Source organism: Ursus maritimus, unplaced genomic scaffold (assembly GCF_017311325.1).
Source record: "Ursus maritimus isolate PB19 unplaced genomic scaffold, ASM1731132v1 scaffold_13, whole genome shotgun sequence".
NCBI classification, from domain to species: Eukaryota; Metazoa; Chordata; class Mammalia; order Carnivora; family Ursidae; genus Ursus; species Ursus maritimus.
Genome location: NW_024423675.1, coordinates 8,794,148 through 8,811,296, shown reverse-complemented (window position 1 = coordinate 8,811,296; position 17,149 = coordinate 8,794,148).

Sequence of the window (17,149 nt, the reverse complement as noted above, 5' to 3'; positions counted from 1 at the left end):
TAGTGCCTACCCATAGTATCACATACAATTATCTTTTAATAAGAGTTATAATAATGATGTACTCCTCTACTACTTTTAATAGTTATGATGATATATTTCTACCCATACCCACGTAGATGCAGAGATTGCCTTTACTCCTTGGCCTGCTTCATTCTGAGGGCTGATGTGCTTGAGAAAGGAACTAAAGGATAGGAAGAATCCACAAAAATCAAGAACTAAGCTAGAAATAATGAAATACTGGGATGCCTGGGTGGTTGAGTTGGTTAAGTGTCTAACTCTTGATTTCAGCTCAGGTCATGATGTCAGGGTTGTGAAATCAAGTCCCTATGGGGTTTTGCATTGGATGTGGAGGCTGCTTAAGATTCTCTCTCTCCCTGTGTCTCTGCCTATCCCCACTTCAAAAAAAAAAAAAAAAAAAAAAAAGAAAATACTGAAAAAATACTAGAACCAGAAATAAGATTTACCCTGCCAATTGAACTTTGTATAGGGTTTATCTTTGCTTCTTGTTTGCCCTAAGATTTTCCCTGCCTAGTTGAGAGTCTTTGTGTTTGTCTTTACACCAAATTTAGGAATTGACATTTCATTGACATTGACATTGACATTAGGCATTTGAATTTAGAATATTTAAAGGAGTTAGACATGTATATATGTGTGTCTATGCATTCGTGTATATATTTACCTAAGTGTGTTTATATGTAAATATATTTACAAGTATATGCATGTTTATTGCCTTTGCTTGTGTGTATATTTGTATATATCCTTATATATTTGGCAGTTTGAGTTTGCACATAAGTATGTATATACACGTGTATGTGTATTTGAATATCTATACGTGTGTTTATATTTGCTATATCAGAAGACAAATTTGAGAAAGTAAATAGCTCATCTATATAATTGTTTGGTTTTTAAAAAATGTACTTTCTAATATATTCTGGCCTGGTTTATGTCAATAAACTTTCTGTGTGCTTCAGGAGAATAATTTTAGGATGAAGAGAAATTGACCTTGGACCGTTTTCCAGGGATTTGGACAATTTCCAGGGTAGGTTATTAATTGTGACTTGTATGTTTTCTGGACCTTGCTGTATCAATTGAATGAGGAGTCATTTTCTTTTATAAGCAATTTTTATTCCATCTGTGTATTGCTATATCCCATTTTAGAGATGGCTCAGTCCCACCAGCGAAAAAAAATGCTTCTTTTCAATAGAGGTCCACTGTTCAGTAGCTTTAATTAGTGATCAAGGGGTTTTCAATAAGTTTTAAAGGTGAGGTCATGTAAGCTAAAAAGTGTTACAATTACTTTTTCTTTCATGATATTCAACACAATATATTAGAAATTATAGAACAAAGTTTAGCGACGGTTAAGAAACTCTGATAATAAATGGGCTTTCAATATTTTTCATACTCTCACTAACAGAGTGGCTTACTTTTTAAACTTCTTTTTATCTGAATAAGATATAATTAATTAAACAGAATTTCAAATCCCAATGTAGAGAGCTAAAAACCACATGGTAATTGTTCTTAATAGTTGGATTCTTTTCCTGGTTAGCAGCATAGAAACTTCTTTCTGGGAATCACAAAATTGTCATGCTGAGTTGAACAGGATGCAAATCTGGCCTGAAGTTTTCTTACAATTACTATAAAAATATGTACTGTTCATCTACTCCTCAGGTTGTCATTAGGAATAAAAGCGTATTATCTCAGTAGGATGCTGTTATCTCTCCAGTTACATGGTCTGCCTACAGACAGGGCCTGGCTTAAATTAGGAACCTGAAATACTATGAGACCACATGGGCATGGAAATAATAATGAAATGACTCCCAGTTTTCCTACCTGTTTTGGAACAGGTACTTCTGCGTGGAAGAAACATTGGTAAATTTTATTGTCTGCTTTTATATGTAGAAAGTTATAGTAAATTTCTTCCTGCTACCTTTATTTTTAACATTGAAATTTCCAACATATTTTTCACAGAATCTTTTCAACCAGGTATCAAGGACACATTCAGATATTTAATATACAATATATAATCATATCTGAATATCTAATTTCTTCCTCCTTTTATTCTTTTTTTCCCCCTAGTACTTACCATCTTTCTAGTTGCACCTTACTCTGCTACAAATTTAAATGCATTATGAGAAAAAAAAATACTGATAGAACAGGGTAAGAGACATGAAGTAAAGCAAGATCATTTATAAATTAAGTAATATAATTTAAAAATATAGACCATAAACCTCTTTAATAGTCATCAGGAATATACACTTAACACTGGACTGCCTACGGTCAGTAATAAAATCAGTATGACTCCTCTGAAAAAGTGTGAGAAATACTTCTCTTGCAGATCATCATAGATAACCCTTTGTGATTGGGTGAACTGGATTTTTTAATAATATCCTTTTTTTTAAATTCAACAATATGTTCCATAGGGTTCAATGTAGACTGAAAACATAATGGTAAAACATAGTTCTGTGAGATCAATTCTGGAAGAGGTGAGAACAATGCACTCCTGATGCATAGGTTTCAAATTTACAACATCTAAAGGCAGGATTGTAAAGTGGAAAACCATAGGCCAAGTTTGGCCACAGATCTATTGCATTTGCCTAATTATTTTTATTTCGTTGGTTGTAATGCCTAGGGATCAGAGCTTCTCAAACTAATTGCAGTGAAGCATTAGTTCTGTTTTTAAATAGCCTATCCTTCATGAATCAGTTTGGTAAAATATAATTACAAATACATTACTGGAAAAAAAGAAACTAAAAGATTTTAAAATACAAGCCTATATTTTCTTTTGTTAGATTGAACAGATATAAATTAATTCTAACTTGCCATAAAATTCTCTAAATGCTTCCTCTCAGTTTCTGTATCTCTCATGGGCCTGTAAGAAACACTTTGCAAAACAGTCTGGGTCTGCAAAACATGTTTTGAATAGCACCTTTGTCTCCAGGATGCCAATCAATCATTTCCATTACTCCACTTTCCCCCGTGACCCTCTGTCTTACCCAGACCCACTTTACTCATTTACACTGTGGGTTTAGCAACTGGGATTAGCTAAATTTTGGACCCTGGGGCAATAGTCAATTCTCCTAATTCACGTAACTAAGCTTTGAATCAATATTAGATGAAGTGGGGTCAAAGTTATACTTCCTGTCAAGTTACTAGGGCACAAATATTCTGTAGTACCATCTAAGGATACACTATCTGTTAAGAAATGTACAGTTGGTAGGGGTAGATAATCTTTTAAAGGGCCATATTGTTGTACTAGGTTTTATTCTTAGAAGGCAGGCACCCTAACTCTGCATGGAGGTATAGTTTGACCTATTATAAAGGTCAAATGAAATAACATGTATCAACACTTTGGAATGATGTAAAATGTATTTGCATAAATTAGGTTATTTGATTATGTACATGTACAAATGTTCAAATGGCAAGGAATTAAAAATAAGTGAAATAACCATTATTGTATTCTATAATTTTTGAGGTATCATTGACATATACTCTACTTTTATATGGATTACAAAGCCCCCAATATATTGTCTTTATTGTATTTTAGACAGTCAATTTTCTTTTAGAGCAATTAAAACTTTTAAAAATCTTTGATATTTAACTTTATTTTTACCATTACCAAAGCTCTTCATGTTTTTATATAGGTCCATGTTTTGGTCTGGTATTTTATTATACCACATGAAGAACCTTTTTTAAATATATGTGTATTTGTTTGTTTATATAGTTATCTTGTTTGGAGTTTTCTTGACTTCTTGGATATGTAATTTGATGACTTTCATTATTTTTAAATTTTTTCAGGAACAATCTTGCCTGTTTTTATAAAGAAAGTTTCTTCTATGTCTTCAAATATTTCTTTTGCTTTGTTCTCTCTCTCTCTTTCTTTCTAGAATTACATGTATAGTAAACCATTTGGTATTGTCTCAGGAATCTCGGATGTTCTATTCTGATTTTTTTGTTTGTGTTTTTGTTTTCCTTTTAATCTTTTTGTCTCTGTTTTGTTTGTTCTATTTTTGCTTTTCTCTTCGGTTTGGCTAATATCTAATGACATGTCTTCAAGTTTACAGACTTTTTTTTTCTTCTGTGAGATAAACTGCGTCAGTTAATAAGCACATTGAAGGAATCTGTGATCTGTGACAACATTATCTTTTATTTGTAGCATCTTCATTTGAATCTTCCCTTTCATTTTAATTTTTCTGCTAAAATTCTCTGTTAAACGCATACTGTTCATCTGTTCCATGAGGCCTTTTCATGCATTAACAAAAGTTATATTAGAGTCTCTGATAATTCTAACTCTGGACCATCTTTAAATCTGGCTTTCTCCATTGCTTTGACTTTAGACAATGAGTTCCTTTTTCCTTGCATTTTTGTATAGCTTGTCATTTGTTATTAAATGCCAAAAATCAGGTGTAAAACAGTTGAAACAAATGACAATTATTTATACTTGGACACAGGTCATGCCTGTACTGTGCTAAGCCTTAGTTTGGGACATTGAACTTACCTAGTTAGGAGTTGATGTTCAGTGAACCAAAGACTTTGAAGTCCTCTAGAACTGCTTAGGATGGATGCTGGGGCTTTGGAGGGGGTGGGGTTTTTGCTTTACCTACAGTGGTGGCCAATCTTCTACTCTGCACCTACTTTAACGAGGGAAGCTCCATCTAGTCTTCTACCCTGCTTCTAATATTTCTTATAAGCGCCTGAGGGACGTCCATGTGAAGGCACTGGTAAGTGAGTTCAAAGTGCCCTTGTGTCAGGGGTTACAGAGGTCCTATATTGTCATTTTAGCCCACATTTAGCCTTTATCAATTTGTTAACATTTTAGCTGATTTCTTTTTAGTCACTTGTATGGTGACCAGGCATTCTTTTGTTCTCTGGCACATATGACACCATCCCCATGACCTATTTCTCCACAAGGGATCTACCTATGGTTTAGCAATTCTGGATATTTGTTTGCATCATAAACTCAGCTTTCTGATGGGTTCAAGAAAAGTTATGATTTTGTAGTTCACCCGGTTTTTTCTTCTTGTTAGAATGGGATATATAGGGGCGCCTGGGTGGCTCAGTCGTTAAGCGTCTGCCTTTGGCTCAGGGCATGATCCCAGCATTCTGGGATCGAGCCCCACATCAGGCTTCTCTGCTAGGAGCCTGCTTCTTTCTCTCCCACTCCCCCTGCTTCTGTTCTCTCTCTCTGTCAAATAAATAAATAAAATCTTAAAAAAAAAAGAATGGATATATATTCTTCTGAGCTTTGTTCAGCCAAGGTAGAACAAGAATCCTTCTCTTTATGAGTTTTAATTCTTGGGAAAAAGTTTTACACCACCCTAACTGAATAATAATTAAAATATAGAATTTATTTTCCAAGTATCTACTTAATATTGTCATAAAAAGTATGATTCTAATTAGTTCTTCAGTGCTCATTATATGCTGCTTCCTGCATTACTATATACTATTCTGAAAAATCCAAAATTCTCCTAGTGGCCTGGAAGGATGAATGTCACTTGCTAATTATCTAATTGGAAAGTACACTTGTTCCATTTGTTACAAACTGAAATGATTATGTCTTTTCAAATTATTAGGTATGGAGAAAACATAACATTTATTGAATGAGAGTGTATAGTGCCAATCAGTGTTTTAGGGCTTTCTACATATTACCTTATTCTACAGTCACAATAATTATCCAAAATTTTTACATAATGGGTTAAAGAATGTAAGAGATATTAAGAAATTTGACTTTGGTCTCCTAGCTAGGAAATAGTCAGATGGGAATATAAACCCAGTTATGTCTGATTATAGATATATGCTTTTCCTCTATAATGCAGTGTTTCCATGGAGCCCCATTTACAGCATAGGCAAATATTTGTCTTTATCAGCCTGTAACTTGCTTCTTTGTCCCTCTCCACTCTACATTGTTTTCAGTTCTCCTATTATTCAGTATCTTCATATTTTCCTTTGTTTGTTCAAGCTCACCACTGTCATGCTTCAAACAACCTAAAGTCATTTCCTGACCTCCCATATTTCCCATTAAATCTTTTCTGTCTTTTATTTAATTCTTTCCAACCTTTTTTATTTTCCTAAATAACACATATATTCCATCGGTTCTAAAGTTTTCATTAATGTAACAAGGCGATGTAGAGACAAAACAGTCACCTGAGACTTGTTATTTTGGTTAACCAAAATTTGGTAATTTAGAATTCTTAAATTTCCAAAATGGCTCTGGAACGAAACCAGAAAATCACAGCCCCTGAATTGAAATGAAGTTGCAGTCAACCCATGAACAGCCAACAAACATAAAACAAGAATTTGAATAGAGAGAGCCCATCATTTCATTTGATTCTTCAAGTTCATGGCACAGAAGGCAGCCATCCCTTAGAGAAAGGCTTTTGTCTATGTTTTTTGTTTGTTTATTTGTTTTTATAACAGGAGTAAGGAATAGGATGCAAAATAAATTGAAAAACTGGAGAAAAAAGGCAGGGGAGAAGTGCACAGGACTTCAGGTTTGGCAGCACTGGTTATAACAATAGTGATCTGGGTGGGGCAGTGACAGAAAACACAAAGGCAGGCATGCATGAGCAGCAGACATCTGAACATCAGAGAAAAAAACTCTGACAAAGAAACGTAAAAAGAGCATCTGTGCATCAGGGCAAAAGGTGAAAGGAGGTAGGTTCATCTTTAGTCTAATCCTTTGATAAAGGGGAAAAGTCAAGGCTTTGAAATTTCTAACTGAGGGTTAAAAGAGAAATCTGTCCTGAATAATATAATCAAGGACACCCAAAACTTGATAATTAAACAGGGGTTTGCACTATATTTTGCGATGCTCCCATCAATTTCTAAAAGTATACAAACTACAAAATTTTAAGGTTCTCAATAAATATAAAATAATTCTAAATGCTTCAGGATGTCACAAAAGTAAGAAGAAGCATCAGAATTTGGATGTTTAACATGGCTATGACTAAACCAATGGCCATCAAGAACTCTTAAAGATTATTCCAGCTCAAATATTTCACACATCTTCCATTCAGTTATGCCTTATGGGAGATAACTCTAAAATATCCAATGGTAAGTTCAATGTTAATGGACTTGGTTACCTTTTGTTCACCTCCATAAATATTGACCCACCATGCATCAATTGGGAAGCTAGATACTAAGGTTTTGAAGATTAATAAGCAACCAGCTTCAGAGTAATCCAGTGGGGGAAATGCATATAAATATATCATGCCAATGCGATGTCATAAAGTCATAATATGGTACAGATAAGCCAGGGCATTATACCAACACAGAAAGGAATGTGTTCCAGCCTGGGGTATAGCAGATGCATATTAGAGAAAATGACAGCTCTGCTCAATCTTGAAGAAACAGTCTACAGTTAAGCAAAATAAAACAGCAATAAGGCTTTTTCCTCTGATTATTTGGAAAAATTTCGGTGCCCCTCAAACTATAAAGTATTAGAGAAGCATTAAGGCTATGGGAAAACATGCATATACACCATTTTTATTTAATGATTTTTATTTACGGTCTACTTTACTTACATAAAATAGACATTTCTTATATCCTGTAGTTTGGGCTCAAATTTTCAATTTCTTGACATAGAAATGCTCAGTTCTTTAATCTGCCCTACATTTTATAACTATCTAGTCCATAGACCATAGCCTATATAGTCAGGAGCAACTAATTAAGAGTCTAATGTTGTACTTTAAATACAATATATTTGCTTTAAAATTAATTTCTTAGTTTCTGTCTTAGTGAGAGATTCATTTATCTCAGGTTGTACCTGTTTAAAGCACTCCATCATTAGGAAGTAGCAAGGATGAACATATATCATACCATGGATAAAGACCTTATCAAACAACAAACAATCAACAAACAAGCATTTGATGAAGTCTTCAGTCATTGTTAGGAGACAGTTCCCCAAGGGTCTCTCACATTCCTGCACAACTTATGAAACTGGCTGCTTTTGTTCTGAACTACTTTTAAAAGATGATTGTAAAGCAAATAACCTTGGAAGATAGAACTAGCATCTCCTCTAGAGTAAAGGGAGGCATACTTTTCATTCATAATAAAAGATTTCCTTTCCTTGAGTTCAGGATCCCTTTCTTGTAGTGTTTAAGTATCATCTAGTCTGCTCTGTGTTGCCTTGTGGAAACTAGGCCTTAGGGAACCACTGCAAAAATGCTGAAACACTTGCTACTGCTATTGCTGTGAATAATAAATTGTCCTTCATCTCCAACCCTAATGTCTTCTGCTAGCATCCATGAATCTGTGGTGGGTTTTCATGTCAGTTTGAAATCAGAGTAGCATCTCAAACTCTCAGGGTTTTTGATAATTTGGGTAATAAGGATGGGATGTTGATGGAGACATGGCTTTCTTTCTTGAAAAGGAAGGATGAGGGCCTTGCAGGTCCATTAATGGGATTTGAGGGGGTCTATGGGAATCAGTGGCAAATTATATAATCAACTGGGCAATAATGGTCCCCACTGTTTTGCATGTGAATTAAGGAGGTTGGGTAAGCCAAGTAACAGGAAATAGGTAAAATACAGATGGCAAAATACTGTTCTGTTGTTAATTCTCCTCTAGGTGGAAGGACTCCCTTGCCAATCTGGTGGTCAGCCTCTGATCTATGGCACATGTTACAATTAATACTAAGATTTGTACTGGGTGGGCAGACGGTTGCTTCCTATTTCAGACAATACACACATATATTGAGCATGAGAAGGAGAATTCTGTAACTGAACACAGAACTAAAACTTTGACTGGTTCACATGAGAAAGAAGGAGGCATGGAGAACATTGCTTATTGAGGAATACCTCTCCATTCTATCATGCCAAATATATCCATTTGGAAGTAACAGTAAATAACAGTAAAACTGCTCACAGGTTTTTTTGTTTGTTTGTTTGTTTACAGTGGGTTCTGGTTGCTATAAGGGAGTTTTAGCTTTCTTGGGGAGATTTTGCAGAGATAGAAAAACTCCTTTGGGAAACCACAGATAAGGCTTTGACTAGTATCTGAACTTACTGCCCTGGATTGAGTTTAGAATTCTGGTGAAGTTGATCTACTGGAGAATTAGAAAGAGACGCAAAGGGGGAAAAAAAATAGAAAGCAAGCAAGCAAGCAAGAAAGAAAGAAAGAAAGAAAGAGAAAGAAAGAAAGAGACCAAGCAAATCTGGATATGTACTTGAGGTCACCACCACTGTGCAGGAAAACTCCCTCAGCCCTGATGTTAAAACCATTAAAAACCTATGAAGTGTTATCTAGAAAATGGGGAAGCTAATGCCCCAAATCAATATGGAGTCTTTAAAGAAGGTCATCACTACATGAGTCAAGACTGAGTCAACCAGAGGTTGACTGGCAAAATATCAGTGTGGCTATGGTTTCTGAGTCCAGGGATTTCTAAGACTGAAATAGATGGTGTCAGCCATGAGGGTCTTGCTCCTCCACATACAAAGTACTGGAAGGGCCAAAAATATTCCAAATTCATTTGGTTATGCCATGAACCGTTTTCACATCATTTGAAACTAAAAGTACATCACTTGAAACTAAAACTGAAAGAAGTCTCTCTCCTTTCCTGCTCCCTGATTCCTCTCTGTCCCTCTACTTTGACCTATGATTTAAAGAGAAACATAATTAGAGGTCAAGGTATTTTTGTTGTTTCTACCTTTGATTGTATGGTAGAAATTAATGTGTTATATGCTTATATTTCATCATCCATAGTGCCTGAGAAGATTGTCACAATTGGGAAAAATATGTAGAGAAGTGTTAATGGAACATGTAAATCATTTTTCAGTCTTCTTTCTGTTTCTTCCCAGATGGTCCAACAAAACCAGTATAAAATCCCAGGAGGAGAAAAGGAAATCACAGCCCTGATTACTGACCTGAAGGCAACATGGGTAGTAAGAGATGCAATATCTTAACACAACAGCTCAATACGGATAATGAAAAAGACAGAATTGGAAGCTTAGAATGGATTATCACCAACTGCTCAAGTAGCTGAATCCACTGCACAGACTAAACATTTGCTATATTACACTGGATTGTGTCAATGGCTCCTTTTCTACCCCACTGGCCGCTGAGGACAATGATCAACTCACATTCATGTGTCATGACAAAGAATATACATTTGCAGTAACTCCTCAAGTTCCAACAGGGGTAAGCTAAATTCCTCTGCCATTTGCCATCATTAGGTGGGCAGTATGAGTACCTCTACCCTCTATTGTACAAAGCTTTACTTTTGTAATGATATCCTGTTAATGACAAAGTAAGAAGCTTCCATTAGCAATGTCTTGACTGTGATATTATCACATATACTAAAGTGGCTGATAAACCTTGACAGAATTCAGGGCTCTGCTTGTCGAATAAAGTTTCTTGGGACTGTATGGGCAGATTTGTAATATTCAGTCCCTCTGGCAGTCAAAGAAAAACTTCTGTCTATTCAACTCCAGCCAACAAGAAAAGTGCTCAGAATCTTACTGGAATCTGTGGGTGTTAGAGACAGTACATACCTCACTTGGAGATTCCACTTGGGCTTTCCTATCAGCTAATCCAAAAACTGGCATCCTTTGACTGAAGCCCAAACCCATACTCTGTGTTGGAAGTTGTCAAGCAAGCTGAAGGGTGCTCTCTGCATTTGGGGTCCCACATCCCTGGTAAATCTATGAGATACAGGTGTGTGTGACTAACAATATTGCTGACAAAAGCCTCTGGAAAAGGCAGACAGCTTCTTCTCTCAGGTCTCCTTGAGGTTTTGAACTGGTCACCTCCCTACCATGGAGGGAACATATCATCTCGAGGTGAGTCAACTCCAACTCAATGACTAACACTCTGAGAAAGGGTTCGATAGACCTCATTTATCACATGGAAATGGTATATTCAAGCTCTCAGCTTGCCTGGCTCCTGCGGCATCTCAGTTTTACATGAAAAAATGGCTCTCCCAAACTGTTACAAGGGTCCTAAATTTAATTCTGCTGAATCTGCCATCCCCTGCCAGACAGCTCTGACCATGATTTGATCTATATTCCCTATTCCCCTTAATTTTAGCAAGGAAATATATTAGAAATAGCAGCAGATGGCCCCAGCTTCTGCATTTCCTATGTACATACCTGTCAACACCTCTGGCTGTTTTTTCCACTCCCATTTCTGTAAGTACTGCTTAGCCCCTCAGTGGGGCAGACAAATGCCACTATGCTATTGACATGGACAAATAGGACAAGTTAGATTGACTGCCCTCATGTAGTCCCTCCAAAACAAGTTCTAGGATCAATTATTCATGCTTAGAGAGTAAAATCTCAGACCCTTCATGGGTCTTGAAAGTCAGCTGGAACTGGCTATTGAAATAGCTTGTTGTCTCCTACAGTCAAAGCACAAAGCCATCATTATCACTAACAGCCCCATGTCCCTTTTTATCATACACTCATACCTGCTCACTAAATGTTCATTATTAGAGTAAATAAGATACAGAAATTTAAAACAACCTCTTTAAATTTAAATATATTTTGCTAAAGCAGTTTATAAACTTTTATTGTTTAATTGATATTACATATGTTGCTCACCGTCTCCATCATTTCTTCCCTCTTTTGTACATTTCCCTTGGAATATTACTTGAAGATCTAAGTTTCTTAAAAGACAATCTTGATATTTCAAATTTATGTTAAATGTGTATATTTAGTTACATTTCCTTTAAAAAATTACCCTATGACCTCTGAAGATGGAATCAACCATTGGCTTCATTAGTATGGGGCTACCTCTATTAGTTCTTAATAATAGGTTCCTGCATTATCAAAATAAAAATCTTTGCCAGAGTTAAAATTAATATGGGAAACAATGGAAACATATGCTTTTTTAAGGACATAGATTATTTTTATGCCAAGATTTAGCCATGGCAAACCTCCATCAATTTTGGCAAGGCATGTTAAGACTAAGTTGTATTCTTTTTTTATTTTTTCTTTGGACATCCTTGTTCAGTAACATGGTGGCTGCCCTAGATTAAGGCCAGCTGGTGTCCTATTGTTCCCTTCTGTTTGTTCTTATCTGTCTCTCCAGTTATATTGTAAAAGCTGCTGGATGTCAGAACCGGCATCACATTCATCCTGTGTCTGTAGTCACCACTTCGGTTCTTGCCACATGGTAGTCCCTCAATAAGAGGAGGCTGAATTACATTCCAAAGAAATTAGGCTATGGGAGCCTTAGAGATGTAGTTATTCTTTCAGTTAAATCTATGTCTTATTTGGTTTAAAGAAGGCCATTTCCTGAGCCAAGGCTTTCCCTCAGCCTTTTAACCAGATACACAGCAGTCTGAAGTCACAGATTCCCCTAACTTCAGTCAACCCAGGCACACTTAGAAAACACAGTATTCTTCCAGATAATGTGATTGAGAAATCAATCTATATTACCATGTTGCTCTTCCTAGGTGAGATGGCCTTGATAAGCCACCATCACCAAGAATACTCTTGAAAGTTTATCTTTTACCGGTAGTGATGATGGTCCCCCATTGACTGAGTCATTCACATTCACTGATCTGTCTGGCCATCAGTGAAGAGAACACACTAAGTGCCAGGATTTTCAGTTGCAGCAACTCAACTTTGTGAAACAAATTTATCTTCCCTGACCACCTGAGCTATTCACAGGCTACAGTGACAAAACAAAACAAAAACAAAAACAAAAAGTTTGTGTGTGGATGTATAAACTTTCTCTGTGATAACAAAAAGACTGAATATACAGAGATAAAATTACAAGTTGATTTCCCCTGTTTTACTTACAGAAGCCAAAAATTTGGTTTTAGGAATATGTTTCAAAGAATATCTATTAAAAGGTAAAATGAAAGTGTCCAGGACATATGATTACCATGAAAGAAAACTATATGGGTGAAGAATTTATGATGAAAATTAAGCAATAATATTAAAATACATTTAGGTAAAACAGTAACAGTTAAATTTTCAAAATATTTCCCAAGCTTTAACCTGAAGCTGGAAAAGATTGAGCAGAAAAATATTACTTTCAACTATGATGGTGACAGGACTGGGCATTTCCTGTAGAAGCACAGACTTTCATTTCGTTTAATTTCAGCTTTCTTTGATACTCAAACTGATTTTTCCCTTATTACTTTCTTAAAATCAAATAAGAAGGAAAATTGATTTTTATTTTATAGAAAGACATACAGCATGGAGTCAAGAGACCTGGATTCTAATTCTGTTTCTATTAACTATTTAAGAACCTTGGTAAAATGATGGGAATAGAATGTTCTTTACATCCTCTAATTGATACCTAAATTCTGTGATTCCTTCTATTAAGAATATCAAACATTCTATTTGCAGCAAAATGAATAAAAGTGAATCTCACACGGTCCCATGTAAAATCACAGAATCCAAATATTTCTATTTAAATCTAAATAATTATTTTCTGCAAGAATTTCAATTGTTTAATTGAGTTTATGAGAGTATCACTTTGAAACCACTATTAGACTTCAGTTAAATCATCACACTAGTTTTGAAATATTAATGTTGCTTATTTGTCCTTTGAGAATTTGTTGTTAAATATTCTCTTCCCCTATGGAATAAGGGTAGAAAACATAGCCATTTGTAAACATTGATATAATAATTTGATATTTACAAATAAAATATGAGAATTATTTTGAATTCATAAAATTTGAGACATTTAATAAAATACGGAACCTTGTGAATTGTAAATAAAAATGCAAAAATCCATAAAAACTGAATAATATACCAAGAATTGTAAATAGGAAAATATTTTATGAGCTATATATTAAGCTATGAAAGTATTTTATGTAGTTATCCCTCAACTGAATCTTCTTGCCTTCATTAAACACTAAATGACCTGGCTCTTTATTTAATATTGTAATTTTAGGTGTGTGTGAATATCTGTGTTTTCCTTCTTTCAAGGTTTTGTTTTAAATTTGTCAAGAATTTTATTTAGGTCAATTAGTTTACATAAAACAGCTTGCCTATAATTTCCAGGTTTTACTGAATAAGATAAATGAGCCACTTCATTAAAAAATGGGTTTTTATTGCTGTAATTAAAGAAACATTTCTTAAAATCCAAGTTGGAAAAAAGCTGTTATCCCAAATACCAAAATAATAAAACTTGTATTTCATCACCTGAACTTGAGTAAAGAATTTAAGTATCCATTGCTTTTTATCATTTATCTCTCCCCTCTTGACTGCTCTCTCTTCTTTAGCACACCATCCCCCAACACCACCACACACAAGCCAAAAAATGGTTTCACATAATAGGTTTCAACTAATACTATCTATTGGTGAAATAATCTATATCATTTCCACATTTTTAATTTCTCTTTACCATTGTAAACATTTAATACAGAGCCATCCCATCCTCTAGGTGGCACATAATAGTGAGCATTATAAGATATAACTTAATGATATTCAATGATATGCCATTCAAATATTGGTATGCCTTGTCTCTGCAAGTGTTACACTTAGCTGTTTTGCATAATGACAATAACATTAAATTTAGGTAGATCTTGAGTTCCGGTTCAAGAGTTCTTAACCAGAACTCCTGCCACAATTTATGACAGATTATTTGCATTTTCATAGACAATTCTGAGACCATTTTAATATTGCACGTATGTATGTAAGCGTACAACCTCACAAAATGTATGTTGAGACATTTCTGACATTGTCTGGAATCTGACATTAATCAGAATTATGTTAGCATATATCGCTTGCACTTATCATTTACACAATTAGGGGCAATAACTGATGAAAGTCAGCGTTGCTCCTTGCTTTGCTTTTTGTTCAATTGGGATGTATCTTTTCCAATAAGGATTCATTGGTGTTGGACATATTGCATACAGTAAGCATCCATGGTTATCCAAAGGGTAGAAGGATTTAGAGAAAAAGAAATGACCTTTTGGTTCAGCTCATAACTCATACCTACTATCTATCCACCTCATTCGACCACATGTACATATTTGCCATAATTCTAAGTTTAAATACTTGGTTTTGAATATTATTCTTTGTCAAGCAGTAAGTTTAAACAACTAAAATTTCCAAATTTAGAAAACCAACAATAAAGTCATTACTCATAGCGTCTCCTGACTTTAGATGCAGCTCTCCACATTTACTTAAAACCATCCTTTGTCAGTGAGTTGCTCACTGAATTTTTACCTATGTCACAAAAAAAGAGAAATAAAGGCTCGGATACAGTTTGAGTTAAAACAAAATAAAAGAAATTCTTGACATTAGGTAAGGCAAGATTTTAAGGCAATCCTCACTAGACAAATTCTCTAAATAATTGTTCAACTTTCCCTTTCTATTTCTTGTGTGGGCAGAGACTTGCTAGTTTAACGTGAGGAAACATGCATCTCTCTCCATCAACTGCGAGACCAAGAAAGCCAATTTAATTTTTATTTCTTCAAAATTAGTTAAAATAATAATAATATTACCAGGAAATTTATATTCACACAGTACATACTCAAATGGGGCACCTTTTAAAGTTTTGACATTTATTTCTGAATACTCTCATCTGCATGAATTAAAGCACAAGCCCTATGACCAATGGTTCTGTAGAGTAAAATATGCTGAAATTAATATATTTTCATCATTTCTTTAAAAAACTAAACCATAGATTGCATGTGAGTAGTTTTGTTTTTTAAGATTTCAATACACAGGGAATCGGGAATACAAATGTTAGTATTTAGATAATCTCTCCCCTGCTCACTCATTCCATCATCTCCCTTGCTCATATTCATTCATTCATTGAACACAACTCCCTGTTTTCTCTCATGCCAGCTAGAAATACTAAAACGTTTAACATGGTTCAGAAGAAAGGGCAGCTGCTAAGAAAACTTCTACAGAAACAGGGTCTGGATACTAAGGTACTACACAACGCCAGCACTCAGATCGTGCAGGAGATTTTTAGTACACGTTTTCTGATCCTACTATATCCCTCTCTTAGCCATTAAACCTAAAGAAAAACAAGGGCTTTGGCTTATTGCAAATTCAAAGAAGATTTTAAAGAGTGAGTTTGGTGCCGCTCTCCTCTCCTTCAAGGAAAAGCTTCTTATCCTAAAGAGTTGCTGAGCTTTAGATATGCTGTTGCTGAAGAAGATGCATCACCCAGTCAGGTGCGTGGTTCTCAACCTGGAACCAAGACCCGTTCCGGAGAAAACAGGTAAAATAGGGGCGTTCCCTGGGTCCGCTAAGAAGCCTCTAAAACTGAATAGAATAAATCTGAGTGGCGTGAAAAGGTGTGCTCTTTAAAACAACAATAACAAAAAGTTTAGTCGCAAAAGGTTTGGGTGTGTGTGTTTTTGTTTGTTTTTGTTTTTGTTTTTTGTTTTCGTCTGTTTTCATGCTTGATCATACCCTAAACAACCCAGGTGCTGAGAAACACACAAAGTGAGTGTACACAAGCCAGGATCACCGCGTGTCTGTGCCAGTTTCCTGAGGTGACTGTCAGAAAAGCAGACAGAAAAGAGGCACCATCGTGTCGAGGGAATGAGGTCAGAATTCACCGGGTGGACCACTGGCTCTGCGAAGGAATACCGCGGGACAGTGGGGCTCTCGAACCAGGCTTTGCAAAAGGAGGGAAGGTGGGTCAGCGACTGACTTTGTGGAGAGGCTTTGTCGGCGCGAGACCGGGTGAAGGGTGGCAGATGGGGGGCGTTCGCCAGCTGACAGACGCGGGAAATCAGAAGAGAGAAACGCGGGGACTGTGAGGGCTGAGAAGACCCCGTTTGGGGTGACGGGAGGGTCAGGGCCATCCCCGACTAGCCACTGCTAGTGTGGGAGCGCTGGAGCTGGAAGGTGAGGCGGGACCGCGAGGTGCCGGCAGCGGTCCCTGGCAGGGAGGGAGAGGGGTTCAGGTTGCCAGCAGGTAGAGTTGAAATCAAACAGCCCCTCGGGGACCACCGAGCAGCGCCCTCCCGAGACCCCCTGCCTCGAGGCTGAGGAATCACAGCAGGTGGTTTGTGGTACCTCCTAAAGCGAGGGATGTGCCCGACCCCCACGCTCTCCAAGCTACTCACCGGTCCTGGGAGGAAAGCGCCATCCGGGCGCGCGCGAGGGCTGCGCAGCGCAGGCGGCAGGCAGGGCCGGGCTGCGGTGGCGGCGCTGTCCTAGGCGCGGGACTGGAGCCTGGGGACACCGACGAGGCGACAGAGGCGGCGGGGGCGCAGGGAGCTGCGAGC